The following is a 15,794-nucleotide window of genomic DNA, read 5'->3' on the forward strand; positions in this document are numbered from 1 at the left end:
ATCATGTAACTTTCTGTGGTCAGTATCTTGCCCATATACAGAAGTCGGTCTAAGTACATTTTCAGTGCTGTTTATGAAAATCACCTCCATCACTCATTCATTTATTCATTGTCTTTAACCGCTTATCCAGTTCATGTTCGCAGTGGGTCTGGAGCCTACCCAGAATCATTGGGGACAAGGCGGGAACACACACTAGAGGAAGCGCCAGTCCTTCGCAGGGTGACACACACTCACACAAACACCTATGGACACTTCTGAGTCACCATTCTACCTACTAACGTGCGTTTTTGGTCTGTGTATTTTATATATTATCAGTTTTTATTTTTTCTGTAAAGGTGACTGTTTTGCTGCTAGAGTCAGTAGGCTGTATTTAGGCTGCAGAGCTTTAAACGACTCTGTTTCCAAAGTGATTGGCCTCACTCTGTCAGACAGGCTTTGTGACCAAGTCTTTTTCCAGCATTTCAGCCTCTCGCACCATGAGCCTCGAACTGTTGCCACGGTAACACTTTGAAGCGCATGTTCTATATTCTGAATTCCAGTGGGAGAACTCTGGAGGTTTCTGGGGTTCAGCATGATAAAGAAGCTGAGTAGAGTGTGTTGTAATTACCACAGCAAAACCTGAGCTGATCAGCTGCTGATAGCTGCACGGTCAGCCACAGGAATTGGCTTAGTGCAGTGATAGGGGTGATCCTTTCAATATGCAGCTGACCTGGGATTTACAAGTTACGAAAGCAGCATAATGCAGACTATTATGAAACCACAGTCTCACATGTCGGCTTGACTGAATTTTGGAACAACGAAAAGTCTAGCCTACAAACTAGGCATGTTTGTTTACCTGTCGAGATGTCTGCCTGCATCATCTCCATAGATATGCCTGAATTATAACCTTGTAACCGTTTTACAGCACAGAGACAAATTATAGGGACCATAATAGTACACTTTTGTATTGTATTGTATTTGTATTATTGTTATATACAGAGGTTAGAGCTGGGTGTAAGTTTTTCTGTATGGATCAATCTCAATATTATCACAATATTAACATTTTGTCACACTGTGACAAAGGAAATCCTTCTAAAAATGTAGACGGAATACACCAAATGTTCATTACTATACAATATTTAAATTGTTATATATATATATATATATGGAAATAATCTCTTGTTCCATGAAAACATTTTTAGAGCATTAACACCTCAAGCATTTAAGGAAGCAGAAGGAATAAAATGATAGATTAAGAAGAGTTTAAAATAATTGATTAATTAATTAACACTCCCAAGTGATGAATTGTAAACATATTGCACTTAACCAAGGCGGGAACAGTTCGGCACTTGGGAGTGTTTATTTATTAGCAGTTTTTATTTAAGAGAAGATATATGGGGTCAGATCCAATTCAAAATTTGTGAGCAGAGAAAATAAGTTTGTGTGAGGGGGAAAAATCATGTCACGCAGCAAACACGCAAATGGAAAAATATTTCCTAGGAGGAAAATGCAGTTTAAGTGAAAAATCAAAAAAAGAAACCCTCATGTTGTGCATGGACAGTCATGACAGTGCACTAAACTCACTGTTCTTGGGTTCTTCCTGCGGTGCGAGGGAAAGTTTCTGCCCTTGTGTTCTGACAGGGGGTTGCCATACCAGACAAAATACACCCCAAACACAGCGTAAACAGGAGGCTATAACATATTTAATTGAACAAGCTTTTCCAGGTGGAAGCTGCCTTGACACCAGTTATCCTTTGGTATGTGATTTATTATTCTTTTTTTTAATTGGGGGGCAGGGGTTGTACATGTCTGGGGGTACCTCCCTAAAATTAGTTTTTGCAATGCATCTATTGTTACACTGTATTGTAGGACTCTAATAATGTAAACATAGGCCAGGTTGTTTGCCTTCAGCTGAGGGTTGTCTTGTATTTTGTCTTTACGTATACATAATTCTCACTGTGTTTCTCTAGTTTTGCCTCTGGATTTTGTCTTTCTGGGATCCGGAGTATTTATTTGGCTTGGTCTTGGCTTGTTTTTCTCATTTCCGCTTTGCCAATTGCTCACGTCTGTCTCTAGCCTTTGCTTACATCCAGTTAGCAGATAGATGTAATGAACTACGGTGTATGCGTAGACTATTTTGTTGTTTTTTTTTAACACACATTTCCTAAAAGCATAATTATGACAATTGTAAAACATTAGATTTTCAGTTATTTCAAAATATTCTAATAAGTAAAATTTTCAAAGTCATGTGGTGTACCCTCTCTTGCTGCTTGTTGTACGATCAGTGGTATGCGTACCACAGTTTGAGAACCACTAATGTACATTATATGCACACCTGCTCTACCAACATGTGTTCTGAAATATACAGTATTAATAGGTGCTCTGTTCCCATTTGCAGCATTTTTATATAAAAGCTTTTATTCGTCTGAGACGCTTTTACATTAGACTTCTTTTTCTTTGAGGATTTGATGACATTCAGCCATGAGAACATTAGAGGGGCAAGGTACTAATGTTGGATAATTACTTTTGGATCACAAAAGCCACTACAACTTATAGTCTTCCATCACCCCATGAAATGCAGTTCCACTTATCCACAATGACCTCTAGTCAATGCTTGGCATTGGGTGACTGCACAGTTGCTGTAATGTTGTGTTTCTGATATACATCCGTGTGTGGGTAGGGAAATACTACTCTGGACTTTTGTAGACAATTGGAGACAATTGTAGTTTATTAGTTTTCAGCCCATGCATTTGTTTAACTTTAAATCGTATACCTATAACAGTATAGAGATCGACCCAGTATGGTAATTATAGAATGATATCATATGAGATCAGGAGCATCCACTTCCAGGTGGACATGATGAACGCTGTGGGATAATAGAAAGTAGGACAGCTAGGACCAGTCTGACTTTGAACAAAATGATTCCCCTTCAGACCCAACTAAATTAAACGGGATCTCATAACTGTTCATAGCTGAACTTTGGACCTGTTCTCCACCATCCACACAATATGCTCCTCAGCAAAGTTAAGAGCAGCTTTAACATTTTTTTTTCTGCAGGGGCTTGGTTACTGCAGAGTGGCCATTCAGTCTGAATGTATGCAGATACAGAGCTTTGCCCAGTCGACACAGATTCCTCATTGGCAGCCTCTATATCATCCTCTCCTGTTCTGCTTGACCCACAATTGATGTTAGGATAACTTCAGAGTGATTTGAGCAGTCACTTTGAAATGAAGGAAAATGAGTAGTTCTCTGTTTCAGTCTCCACTGTATGAATAAAAGCAGTTAGCCTCCAATATCTGTTTGTGCCCTTCAGAGATAAAGCACATTAGCTAAGCATCACAGAGTTTCCCACACACTCAATCAGCAATTCTGAGCCCTGTTCTGCAGACTTTAGTGATTTCCTTGCTCTACTGCTCTCAATTCAAATCCCAGTAGGCTTGAGTTCACTGGTCATGCCTTGGGTTTATGTGATTTATTTATTTATTTTTCAGTATATTGTACTATAGTTGGGGGATTGTTCATCTCGTTGCTTAAGTGTGATGGCCTGAATCTTTGTTACTCTGTTTGTATCATATCAAGTGCAGATGAAAAAATGGCAATGCAGGTTTCTAAATAAAAACAATAATAATAGTATATAATAATTCTGTATAAGTATTTAGTACTGCTTATAAATGTCTCAATGTACCATCTCGAAATACTGTGAAACCTGTATTTTATTAATTCCTTTAGTTTTGTGACAGTTTACACAAAATATCTTTGAGAAGCACAATAGCACCCCCTTGTGAAACAGTCCTTAAATATGAGTGAGTATTTGAGTGAGTGACTTACCACCCAATCCCAAGTGGTGCTTAGCATCTAAATATGTCTACTCATGGCCTTGCTGTCCCAACCATTGAACACTTGTTCCCTTCATGTGACTGATAACAATTTAAAAAAAAAAAAAAGTCAACATATTGGCAAATAATATATTGGCCACCGATATATTGCACGTTACTAGCATTACTAACATATACATATATATAAGCTCATGTGCAACATCTGGTGTTATGTTAAGGTCATTAAAGGACAGTGCTAAAAAAATAAATAAATTGCTGCACGAAGGTCACTAAAGGACATGCATCTTTTGCTGTAATTGGTTCAGCTCCATTAATGCAAGGCTGCTGACTCTATAGTGAATGTTTCTCTGGGTCTTGAGTCACTCCATCTAATCCCCTGATTGTAGTCTCTGTCTCAACTAAACCAAAATGTAAAAATAATAATAATAAAAATAAAACAAAGGTATTGTTTTTGTCTGGTAAGCAACTTCTTTACACACGAGCCAAAGTTTTAGGCCTCTTTTCTGCTGTAGTGCCATCAGTCTGGGAAATAGGAAGCCATCTCATGCCTCCTAACAAGGGTTATTCATTTTTAATATTTAGGTCACTGTACCATGTTTTGCCTTTCATCAATAAGTGCCTTGGTTGTAAGATGCTAGCTTTATTTTGCTATGTAAACCAGGGTTGTGTTTTCACTGTTTTCATTGAAAATGAGGCCATTTGCATTCTACAGGATATCAGCCCGCACCCACACATGCATGCACGCACATACACACACACACACACACACACACACACACACACACACACACACTTGATGTGGCTCTGCAATAGAAACTGCATTTACTGAATTTTGTTGTATGTTGTATTGTGTAAGTTATTAGCATTTATGTTGACAGTAGAAGTGCCTACTCCAATGTTCTGAATGCTTCCAAACACTATATTTAGCTTATATTTAATATAGTCAAGGGTAGTTACATTTTAACTAGTGATGCACAGTGATACTCTACTGGAATAGATTTGCTTAACATTTTTTATTCTTTGGACAGATATTTAGGGTTGATAAGTATATCACTTTTTTTTAAAAAAGTAAAAATAATAATAAAAAAAAAACCTATGCAGTGTTTAGGCCAGGCTGATTTACTAGGCTAAAATATCTTTTTTTTTTTTTTTAATCATTTGTAACCAGAACGGCTATTTTTTCCCTGTAATGCAAGTCTAGATAGCCGTAGTCCCACTTCTTACATTTTTAAAATCTTTATTAAAGTATGTGTGTGTGTATATTGAAATGTGGATGTATACTGGGTCCAGAGGATGGGCTGCTTTTAAATTGGTCAACCTCAGATTTAGAGGAGACTGTCGCTCCATGAAGTCCTTAATACTTCTCTTCACTCTCCATAGCTCAGATACGACTGAGCTCAACTTTGCCTGTGTCAGGTTTCACTGCTGCTTGTATAATTATATTGAGAAACCAGCCAAATAAATTGGGCATAAAAATGAACAAAAGCAATTGAAAGCTGAGTTATGATGATACGTGGGAAGCATTGTGGCGAATGGTAGTTTGTGTCTCACAGCTCCAGGGTCTGGGGTTGTGGGTTTGAGGCCCACCTCGGGTTGCTGTCTGTGGGGAGTTTGGTGTATTCTCCCTTTGCCTGTGTGGGTGTCTTCTGGATGCTCTGGTTTCCTCCTGCATGCCAGAAACAGATGTTGGTAGGTGAACTGGCCACGCTAAAGTGTCCATAGCTATGGGTGAGTGTGTGTGTGTGGTGCCCTGTGGTTAACTGGTGTCCTGTCCAGGGTGTATTTCTGCCCTCTGCCCAGTGATTTCATGTAGGCCCACCAAGACCCTGAAGTGGTTGCACTTCAACTATGAATGAACGAATGAAAGAAACAAATGATGTTTCCAACTCTTTACACCAGGAATGTATTTGTTGAAATGTGTGGGGTACGTATGTGTTTTTCATTGCAGTATGTGATGCTGGAGCAGGTGGGATTCAGCCTGACTGTTAATACATAATTTCCACCTTCTGGGCATATTTACTGTTACAAAAATGCCAGATTAGTTATGTAATGTGAAACAATATATATTTATTTATTTGTACAGTGAGTTAAAAAGGATTTGATGCCTGTATTTGTTTGTTTCAAATCTTCCTCTGCACTGGCGGGCATGCACATGAAATATTTAACATTTTGCGTATGGCTTAAATGTATGTTAGCAGCCTCAATTGAGTGAACCTTTACCTGTAAAACATGTAATTTGACACTCTGTAAGTATACTTTTTTTTTTTACTTGACAACCTAAAGTAGAGCGGTTAAGGCTGACTATGCCTTACAAAGGCTAAAGATTCAGATTTGCACTATGATTTTAGGCTGTGTTTTATGACTATGACCCAGTTCCTCCTCAATTATTCTTGGCCTTCCTTCTTTGTTGTTTTGCCCTACTCCTAGAATATAAATGAAACTTGACTGAAATAAACAATTCACAGGATGAATTAAATTATTTTGTCTCGAACACGGTTAATTACAGTTTAAACCAGGGATTTTTGGTCATTATAGTTGTGTAACAGAACCTTTCAAAAGTAATGCAATATGTTGTTGTAGAAATAGTTTCCCGTTCAAAGTATGTATGAGGCATTGTAAACAGACGGGTGATTTAATGTTTAAAAAGGCAAAATTGGGGAAGTGGGCAATGTGTATGGATTTTTGGGTGTGGAAATGCTGTGTGATCACATGAGGATGGCAGCAGGACAGGTGATAGCATGTTGATGTATGCATGGCTTCACCAAATATTTTGCAGGAACTATTTAATCTAGAACCTGTTTTGTGGATGTCATTGTACCATTTTGTGTCATGCAAAATTGACCACTATCTTTTTTTTTTTATTTAATGACCTGTCAAAATGGCCACTGAGTGCTTATTATTCATATTCAGGAGATATTTCTGCAGAGGTTATTTGTAAGATCTAGGCGTGTACTTGCTTGAATTCAAGGGAAGTGTAAATGTAATAGAAGTGTAATAGCATTTAAAACTTTAATCCTTGAGAGATAGTAGAAAATCCAGCTCTTCTCTTGCTTCAGATCTGAAACAAACCCAAAAGTGCTTATCTTGCCACTGTAAGAAAATAGCTCAGTGTCATGGATCTGAAAGTACGCGTGGCCCTCCAGAAGCTGTTGAAAAAGGAAATAAACACAAAATAAAGAACGTAATAAATGTTTACAGAACTTCACTGACCACACTTGGGATTACTTGGATTGTGAGAAGCAGAAAATACATTTCTTAAATTGAACTTGCTAAGGATCCCTGCAGATTAATCTGTAGTCTTTGCTATAAAACATTGCTATAAAGACTATTTAACACACGTAACACTGAAAAAATCAGATTTGAAAATTAGTCGCTGGCACCTCTGTGTGATTATCTGTTGTTTTGTTTTTCAAAAACTTTATCCATTTCATTGCTGTTTGTTTTGCCAGCACTTGTTGTTTGAAATGTGATATTTTAAACAGTTTTATTTGTTTAAAAATTAAAATTGCTTATGCATTTTTGGGGTCAATTTTTTTTAGAAGCACACTTCCTTTCTATTATATGTAGCACATTTAATTTAAAAAGAGGAACAGGCTGATGGTTCCTGGTGGGACATGGTTCACAGTTTTTATCTTGAGGGTCACATGAGGCAGGAAATAGTTGGATTCACTGCCTGTCAATTCCTACATAAACAGAGCTGCTCATTAACCTGATTTTTAAAGTTAATAGTAAATCATAGCTGGGGATATCAAAAATGATAGAAAAAGATTTTGTGGAGTTTATTTAAACGCCTAAAACATGCATAACGTGCAGACACTTAGTGCTGATAGCATGCCCAAACCACAGTTCAGGATGGGAACCTGACAGCTGATCCGAATAGGAGGAAATGTTGCACAAGAGGAAGTGGCCTGAGCACCTCCCATTCTCCACTAGCTTTTTTTTTTTCCCCTTCAGTGGTCTGTTGTAGCAAGCTACCGTAGTCCTACAGCTCTGAGATTCAACCAACACAATCCTTGATTTTTAGATTGGTTTGTGTTTAAGTACCGAACTGTTGGACCCCAGCCCTTGAGAACCAGATCTGATGACCCTTACCCTAAAACCTGTCATTGTCTTGTAGAGAAGTGGATCATATTCCTAGACAAGATTAGATTTAGCAGACTCTATCCCTTTAGAGTGAAATGCTGATTACACAAGTTGATGTGGAGTTTAATGTCATGCTTATGTATCTGCTCTCACAAATATTTAAAGCATGCTTATACAACATGAAAAATCTTTAAGGATCACCACCACTTGCCTAAATAGACTATCATTATTAAGATGTATTAGTGCACTGTGGGTTAGATTAAGTCAGGGGTATCAAACTGGGTTCCTTCCTAGCCAAAGCACTGCAAAATTTAGAGCTCCTTCATAAAATACACATGATTTAACACGAGTTAACTAGCAAGGCCTTCATCCTCTAATGCTACATTTTACCAGAGGCCTATGACCTGGAAGGAGCCGAGTCTGAAAACTCATGTGTCATACAATGAACACAGGAATGTCTAAGTATCATGTGGAGATATGTTTACCCAAGTGATTTGAAATTATTTCATTAAATGAGTGGGTACAAATAGAAAAACGGCTTATCATCAGTAGACCAAGAAAGACATTACAGGGAAATGAAATGGAGAAATGCTGTCTGCTGTTACTTGGGAAGTTAAATGTCTATATTCCTGGACAGTTGTGCTTCACGTCAAACCTTTTGCAGTGAAAAACATTTAATCTTTTGTTAAAGTCTTTAGTGATTAAAATATTGCTGATATCCAAGTAAAAGCATATATGTCCATTTTTATAGGTTTGTAATCTACTACATCATATACAATAACACAATAACTGCCCCTCATTGGAAATTAAGAATTTCTTTTCCTTCTCTTATAAATATTATATACATGAACTGGGCCGAGTGATGGAAACCAACTAACAGTTTAAGAAATATAAAGCTACATTTTTAATTGTTGATTGTTTCTGCTGTTTGTCATCAAACTCCATCTTTTAAATCAGAGAAACGATCTAATATCAGTTATTGTTTGTCTTTGTCTTTCTCTCTTTCAGAGTGCAAGCACTGTTGCAAGACCACAACCTCGGCCGAGTGCCTGGGTCGGCCGCCTTCTTCTCACCTTCTTCTTCTAGCCTGCTGGTAAGAATCTCCAATCTGAAACAGACCTGGTAATCTGTAAGATTGCACTCTTCTTTTGGAATTTCACTGATTCCAACATTGCTTTATATGTTAATCACAGAGATTGACAAGTCTAGAGATATCTGTGAGCCTACATGTGTGTTTTAAACTTAAATGGAAAGTCAAAACTCTTAAATAAAATAAAGCTGGGACATTATGTAAAATGCAAATAAGAAAAAAAACAATCTGTGATTTTTATTTATTTATTATTTTTGTAAATTCCTTTGAAGTGTTATTTAAACTAACAAAAGCACAAAGGAAATTTTCCAGTGTTTTCACTAAACAACTTGGTTGTACGTTTTAAATATAATACCGTTTACCATTTTTGTTATGAATTTAATGTAAAAGTTTGCAAATAGAGACACACATAATTGTATTCATTACGTACATGACATTCAGTCCTGAAACAGTATTTTTCCCCCCTTTGGTCCTTACATATACCTTATTCTTTCTCTGCTTTCCCATTATTGTTATTGTGCACTAAGAAAGCAAAACGGCTTGCCTTGCATTTTTTTTCCATCCTGCACTTGCGTGGATGTGCATCCTGAGATGCGTTCTGGCACGGAAGTGAAGGGTTCTTGTGCAGCATGAAGTGGACTTGAGTAATGTGGCCACTGCTGCTTCCTGTTCCTGTACTGGCCATATTGTAACCGAGAGGTCAAATATTGTAGAAGACTGTCAACATTTTTATTTACCTCTGTGAACAGCAGGCTCAGTATAACTTTGTTTACTATTGTATGTTCCTATCAGATAGAACCTAATTGTTTATAAACATTGTGTTTATTTTTTGTGTCATTATTCATTATCCATTCTTAAAATTGTAGCTACAAACAAGCTGCTGCCGTGTTTACGTAGCCCTCATAATCAAACTTTCCAAAATGCATGCTTAGACGTGTTTGATGTCTGTTTAAACAATCGTTTGTTTTGCCCTCATCAGCATCTACTTGGAGGCACATGTTTCAAACTGACACTTCTTAATTGTGGAGTCATGTTGACACCTCTTGCAGAATGTTTTGATTACATCACAATGTGAGAATAGGCGATAAAAAATAAAGATGTTAAGTCATTATACTGTATCCTTAAGTTATAGCATTGTCTTTTCTCTTTTTACTTTGTAGACACTTCTTCTTCAAAATGGTTTGGGTGATTCATAGAGTACAAGTTTTGTTTGAATGATCTTGTATGAGCTGTTGGCTCTCTCTTTGATCTTAATGCCTTTATATTTTCTTCCCACATTTTAAAAAGCAAGGTCTTATCTTCGTACGCAGTTTAAATACGTATTGCACATTAGAGAACAGTGTTCTCCTTTTTCTTTTTAAATGCACTCTAATATCGCAAAAGTAAGTAGCTGTTTGGAAACTGTCGCGATTTTATTTGGTGTTGTAAGATCGTTTCACAACCTCTGGACTGGGTGTTTGCTGCTTTTGTCAGATCATGCTTTTGATCCCGTCTTCTTGTGACTAATCTTTTGAAATCCAGTCTCTTGTTAATGTATAGTTCAGCTCTCATTTCCTGCCGTCATTCACAAAAAAGTCCGGGTTGAAACAATCTTTAAACTGAAATAAAAAATAAATTAATTAATTAAATAAAGTTTTAGGTTTGATGTAAAGGAATGAATCCTGTAACAAATCAATCATGGAAACAGATATTAGAGTGGATTTGATGAATCTGGTTTATTGTGAAAAATCACATGCCAACCTGCCAGTGCCTCACTTTGATATAATTTACATGCAGCTCGCCCTAATTAATGCAGTTGTGTCATTAGCGAGCCAATAAAAAATGTATTTCAGAAGCTTGTGAACCAATGGCAACAGCCAATTCTTTAATAATTACATCCATTTTGTACTGGATTGCCATGTGCAAAAAATTGTATTATTGTTATTTTATTTAATGCAGGTTTTAAACAACCATTCTCAGACTTACGTTCCCTCATATCACACCGAGTTTGATTGTACAGATGCACCACAATAGAAATTGACACATATCAAAACCGTTGGTGAAATCTGTGCAGTTATTTTAGATATGAACATAGGCAGCTGTGATGACGAAGGGCCACTGTGTGATCTCATGTGGTTTGCTGTGTATTTTTACATGCGAGCTTGTAGTGTTTGAGTGGTTCGAGCGTAGCGCTCTATTTTAGGCGCTAGTCATAAGTGAAAGCTTCATTCACTTAAAGCTAGATCTTTTTAAAACATACATTTTTTGATTCAAGGAACCTTCTAGGATTGGCCAGCAACTCACTCACTCACTGTTAAAAACAAGTGGTTGATAATGAGGTAATGGGGAGATAGCTGAATTGTTTAAACAGTGAGGTTTTTGCTATTTAAAACTGTTCTGGACACACTGGACATATTAGAACTGTAGCATTTAGTGCTTGGTGAGAATGGATGACTAATATATGTACTTGCATTCTTTATTTAAACTCACTGTGCAACATGTTTATGAATTTCAAAAATGATTCTCATTATGCCCCTGGCATACTACCAGCTCCTAGTGGTTTGTAAACTGCAGGTTGGAGACATGCTCATTTGGATTAGTGAAGATTAGCCAGGGTCTTGTGACATTAGACCAAAGTTAATCACCCCTCCATAGCAATATTTCATGTTTATAATCTTGTATATTTAAAAATGGAAGTGCTGCCCTCTTCTGGTGGTGACTATATTGTATGTCATGGAATGTCGAGCACAAAATATGATTAACTGCCAGTTCCTTCTCCTGGAGATATATGAATAAAGTTTTTCCAGAATATCCAGCCTTCTGCTTTAATGTTCAGGCTTCCTTTTGAGTCATCTGCTTCCATTTTGTTACAGGCTGTTGTCTTCTTCCCCAGTTTTTAATCTTGATTGATTGGTTGGTTGGTTGGTTTGTTTATTTATTAAATTTATTTACACTCACATAGAACTACAGGAAAAACATAGACCAGGCAAATATGATTTTAATAAATGAAGATGTCATTTTAATGATCCAGGGGGTGGAATTATAAAACAGTTGTAGTTGTCTGTTCAGATACATCATTAAAACTGAACATGATTTCAAGCTCCTCCCTGCTTGCTATTCTGAGACCCAGTATGTTATGCTTCTTGACATTTTTCTTTGTCTAAATGATCTAAGTAGATAAAAGCTTTAAGCTAACGCTCTGTAATGTGATTCTGTGGTAATAAAGAGCCTAACTGATTTCCATCTTTTCTGAATCGGTCTGCTTTGTTTTACAGCACAATTCATATTTACTTCTAATTCTGGAGCTTTTATTTGTTTATTTATTTTTAAAAATACTTTGCCCCCTTTTTCTCAAGTCCCAATTTCTCTGGAATTTCATCAGCATGAGGGAATAGTCTAAATAGTTAATCTGCGTACATTTCCTGCAGTGTTTCCAACAAAATCACAGATATTAATATGAAATGTGATTCCATAATTTTATTTATTTATTTATTTTTTTTGCAAGCTCTCCTCTGAAAATGGTTGATGCTAGAGGCTGGGACATTGCTGTAAAATTTGATTGCATTCAAGAGTCTTCCTGATGCCATGTTATGGACTTGCATCACCACTCCAGTTAACCTCATAGTTGTTAAATGCTGCTCTGTCAGTTTAGAGAATGCAGCTCCACTGCTCCACACCTCAGTGCTTAGGAGTCTTTATTACACTTCTAGTCCATGCTTGGAATTGGGCATTTTGACCTATATTCAGCTATTAGAAGGTGTGTTCGTAAATTCCTGGAAATATAACTGGTGTAGTCACACTGTGTAGTTATTTCAGTGATATCAGAGATTGTATGGGATTGCGGTTTTGAAGAAAACAGAAAATCTCCATGATCTGAGATTTGGACAACAGGGGGCGCCATCGACCAAATAATGTGATTCATATGTTTGTTCAGAGATGAATGGTTTCTGATCCTTAATTAATGATCATAGAGTTAGAGAATGCACTGATGTCCTTTAAGTTAATTTAATTTTAATCTTGTTTATGTCATATATTCAGAGTGGATGCCAGGTACACTTAACACATGGGCGTTACATAATGGGAAATATACTCTATGTGCTCATTCTGTAATGAGGGGTTTTAATAGGTAGTTTGTCTTTTTTGTTGTAGTATCAAACTCTGTTACTGTTCTTGGCTTACTCTTTATATTGGAGTTTTGCAACAAAAAAATGTCACACCAAATAATGTATAAATAATTGATGGTGCCATAGATGGGGAATATACATCGATGTCTGCAATGGGTGCAACATACAGAGCTAAATTTATACAGGATGTCTAGCACAGCCTGGGTTAATAGTGTGCTTTATTATTCACACATTTTAAATAAACCAGGATTAGGATTTAGGGCATTGTGCTTGGAATATACAGAGATGTGTATCTGAATGTGGAATATACCGTCTGTAGTATATTTAATGTGGTTGTATGAGGTATCTCTAAAGTATGAGGTCAATTTAAATGGACTTTGTGACTCATGGAACTGGTCGCAGTGGCACATGTGGATGTGTAGCCTGAAGGGAGGGGAAGGATTATTTAAACATTAAGTGGGTTTGTTCCCCTTTCATTTAGTCTGTGTCATACTGTTTACAGTCTACTCATTTACTTCACGCAAACTGTATATCTGCGCAATAGTTTTCTAAACCTCCCTGCAGTGCCTAGCATGGGTAGACAAACATACATTTGCGCTGACCTCTGGGACCACCCAGCCAAAGAATCTAGTGGTCAAAACTATGATTCCTCCATGTTGTCCACTTTCATTTCTTGAATTTATTGCAGTGGGTGTAATGAGCAAGTCTGAGGAGTGGAATGCTTTATTTAATTCAGTTCAGTTCACTAGTCTCTAAGGAGTACAGTAGAGTATTACTGCAGTAAAATAGGTTCAAAATATCAAATTAAGGGCGATGCTCTCAATAACTGCGTTATCCTCTTGACCTCTAAAACTGAAAGTGCTTGAAGAGCCTGCCGAGCACAGGGAGTGGCACTTCGGTGTGTTTGTGTGAGTCAGTTGGTCACCAGAGGGCGCTTGGTGCATTAGAAGTGCTTCCCGATCCTCTTAGTGCAAATCCTCTGCGTGCCAAATACAGCACCAAAACCCCCTCTGACAGTGCCCCACCCTTAGCGCAGAAGCATGAACTCCAGGAGAGATTCCACCATCATATAGTGCAGATTCCAAAAGAAAGGCAAAGCTCTGTTAATGTAAAGATAATTATATATAAAAGCTGTGTGGCCACTGACTCAGTCTTGGTCAAAAGGTCAGTGGGACAAGGAGGATACAGGAGATCTCCCTGGTGGGCTTATTCTCTATGGATCTCTCTCTTTCTCTCTCTCTCTCTCTCTCTCTCTCTCTCTCTCTCTCTCTTATATATATACTACCAAAAATAGTATATGTTGTTGTTATAAGAAAGCAATTTATTTCTGGTTTATTATACAGTGTAGTCAAATTAATGCAAATTAAGCTTCACATACACTTTTCCACTATAATTTTGTTTTGTTTTTTTTTTCTTTTGTTTTTCATTAGGGCATAATTTCTTTTAGGAACATACGGTCATGAGTCCAGGGAAGTGAGAGATTCAGAGTTTGTGAATTGGGTTTTAATATTTATAAAGTTGTGAGCATTATTTTTTGGCGCTGTAAAGATACCTGTCCTGATATTGAGAGGTTATTCATTTATTTATTTATTTAGGAATGACAGTGGTGCATATTGATGAACCCATGTCCTGACAAGGTTAAAAGAAAAAAGTGTGTGTGTGTCAGTGAGCACCACAGCCCTTCTTTAATCTGTATGCAGAGGTTGACCCCTCTATGCTGGTCCTGCACCAACTCCTCCTCAGCATTGACCTGATCTGTGCAGTAAGAGAGGAGTGCCACCGTTGCTGATCCCTTTCACTTCTCTCACTCCTTCTTTCACTCTACAGTTTTTTCCTCATTGTTTTACAGCAGGAGATTACAGTGAGATTGCACTGTCACATGAACATTCACGCACTGTCAGTTTCAGAAGCGCTTCACTTCAGAGAACAGAAAAGTCCCGTCACAATTTTCATAAGTCTTTTGTGGCTATGCTTTCTCTTTTTTTCCCGTACCAGCACATAGTCTCCCGAAGCTAGAGTGTTTATAAAGCTTACGGGGATCAGTTTTGAAATGCATAGGAAGCGAAGATAGAATAGAAGCGACGTGTGTTTGTTAGTTAAACACACTTTGAAGTGCTCGTACAGGCTTGGCTTAAAATTCCTGTTCGGTGCATCAGAAAAAAAGGTGCCCTGTTTTTTGGTTGTGATATCTGGTTGCCATGGTTTCATGCTTTGACTGGTAGAGGTACAGTGTGAACTAAGAGGTCCCATTGTAGAAGAGCTTACCCAAAATCCCACTCTGAACCCTGCCTATTAGATCACCACATACGCCACCCACTCATCTCCACAGCACTGCTCTGAAATGGAGAATGATTCACTTCCCATTTCATTCTCATATAAATACAGTCAGAAGGAATTAAATATTGAACCAATACTTAATCAAATTGGGAAATTGTTGCATTTTTATCTTTAATCTTTTTCCACTGACAGTTGGCACCAAAAATTATATGCACTTGTCTTCTGATTTTTCTGATTGCACGTGCTATTTTTCGTTTGATTTCCCCGTTGAAACGCTCATTCTGGCTCATGTGGGAGGGGTTATAAAACACAAACAAACACACAAAGCCCCTCCCCACATCATCACTCCCCTGCCCTTTTTTAATATAGACATATTCCCAGCTGGGTGGGGTCATGCGGTTCATGGGTGTGGTGCGTGTCAGGATT

The 15,794-nt window shown here is 37.5% G+C and overlaps 1 protein-coding gene across 2 annotated transcripts in view; it reads left to right on the forward strand.

Annotated features, from left to right (window-relative positions):
* The window catches only part of fam49bb (family with sequence similarity 49 member Bb), a 51,236-nt gene that overhangs the window by 8,946 nt on the left and 26,496 nt on the right, over positions 1-15,794 (forward strand). For both annotated transcript variants that reach the window (XM_066646801.1, XM_066646802.1), the window contains exon 2: positions 8,907-8,991. The gene's annotated coding sequence lies outside the window, so the exon portion shown is untranslated. The remainder of the gene's footprint in view (positions 1-8,906; positions 8,992-15,794) is intronic.

This window comes from Hoplias malabaricus, chromosome 1, assembly GCF_029633855.1.
Source record: "Hoplias malabaricus isolate fHopMal1 chromosome 1, fHopMal1.hap1, whole genome shotgun sequence".
Lineage (NCBI taxonomy): Eukaryota > Metazoa > Chordata > Actinopteri > Characiformes > Erythrinidae > Hoplias > Hoplias malabaricus.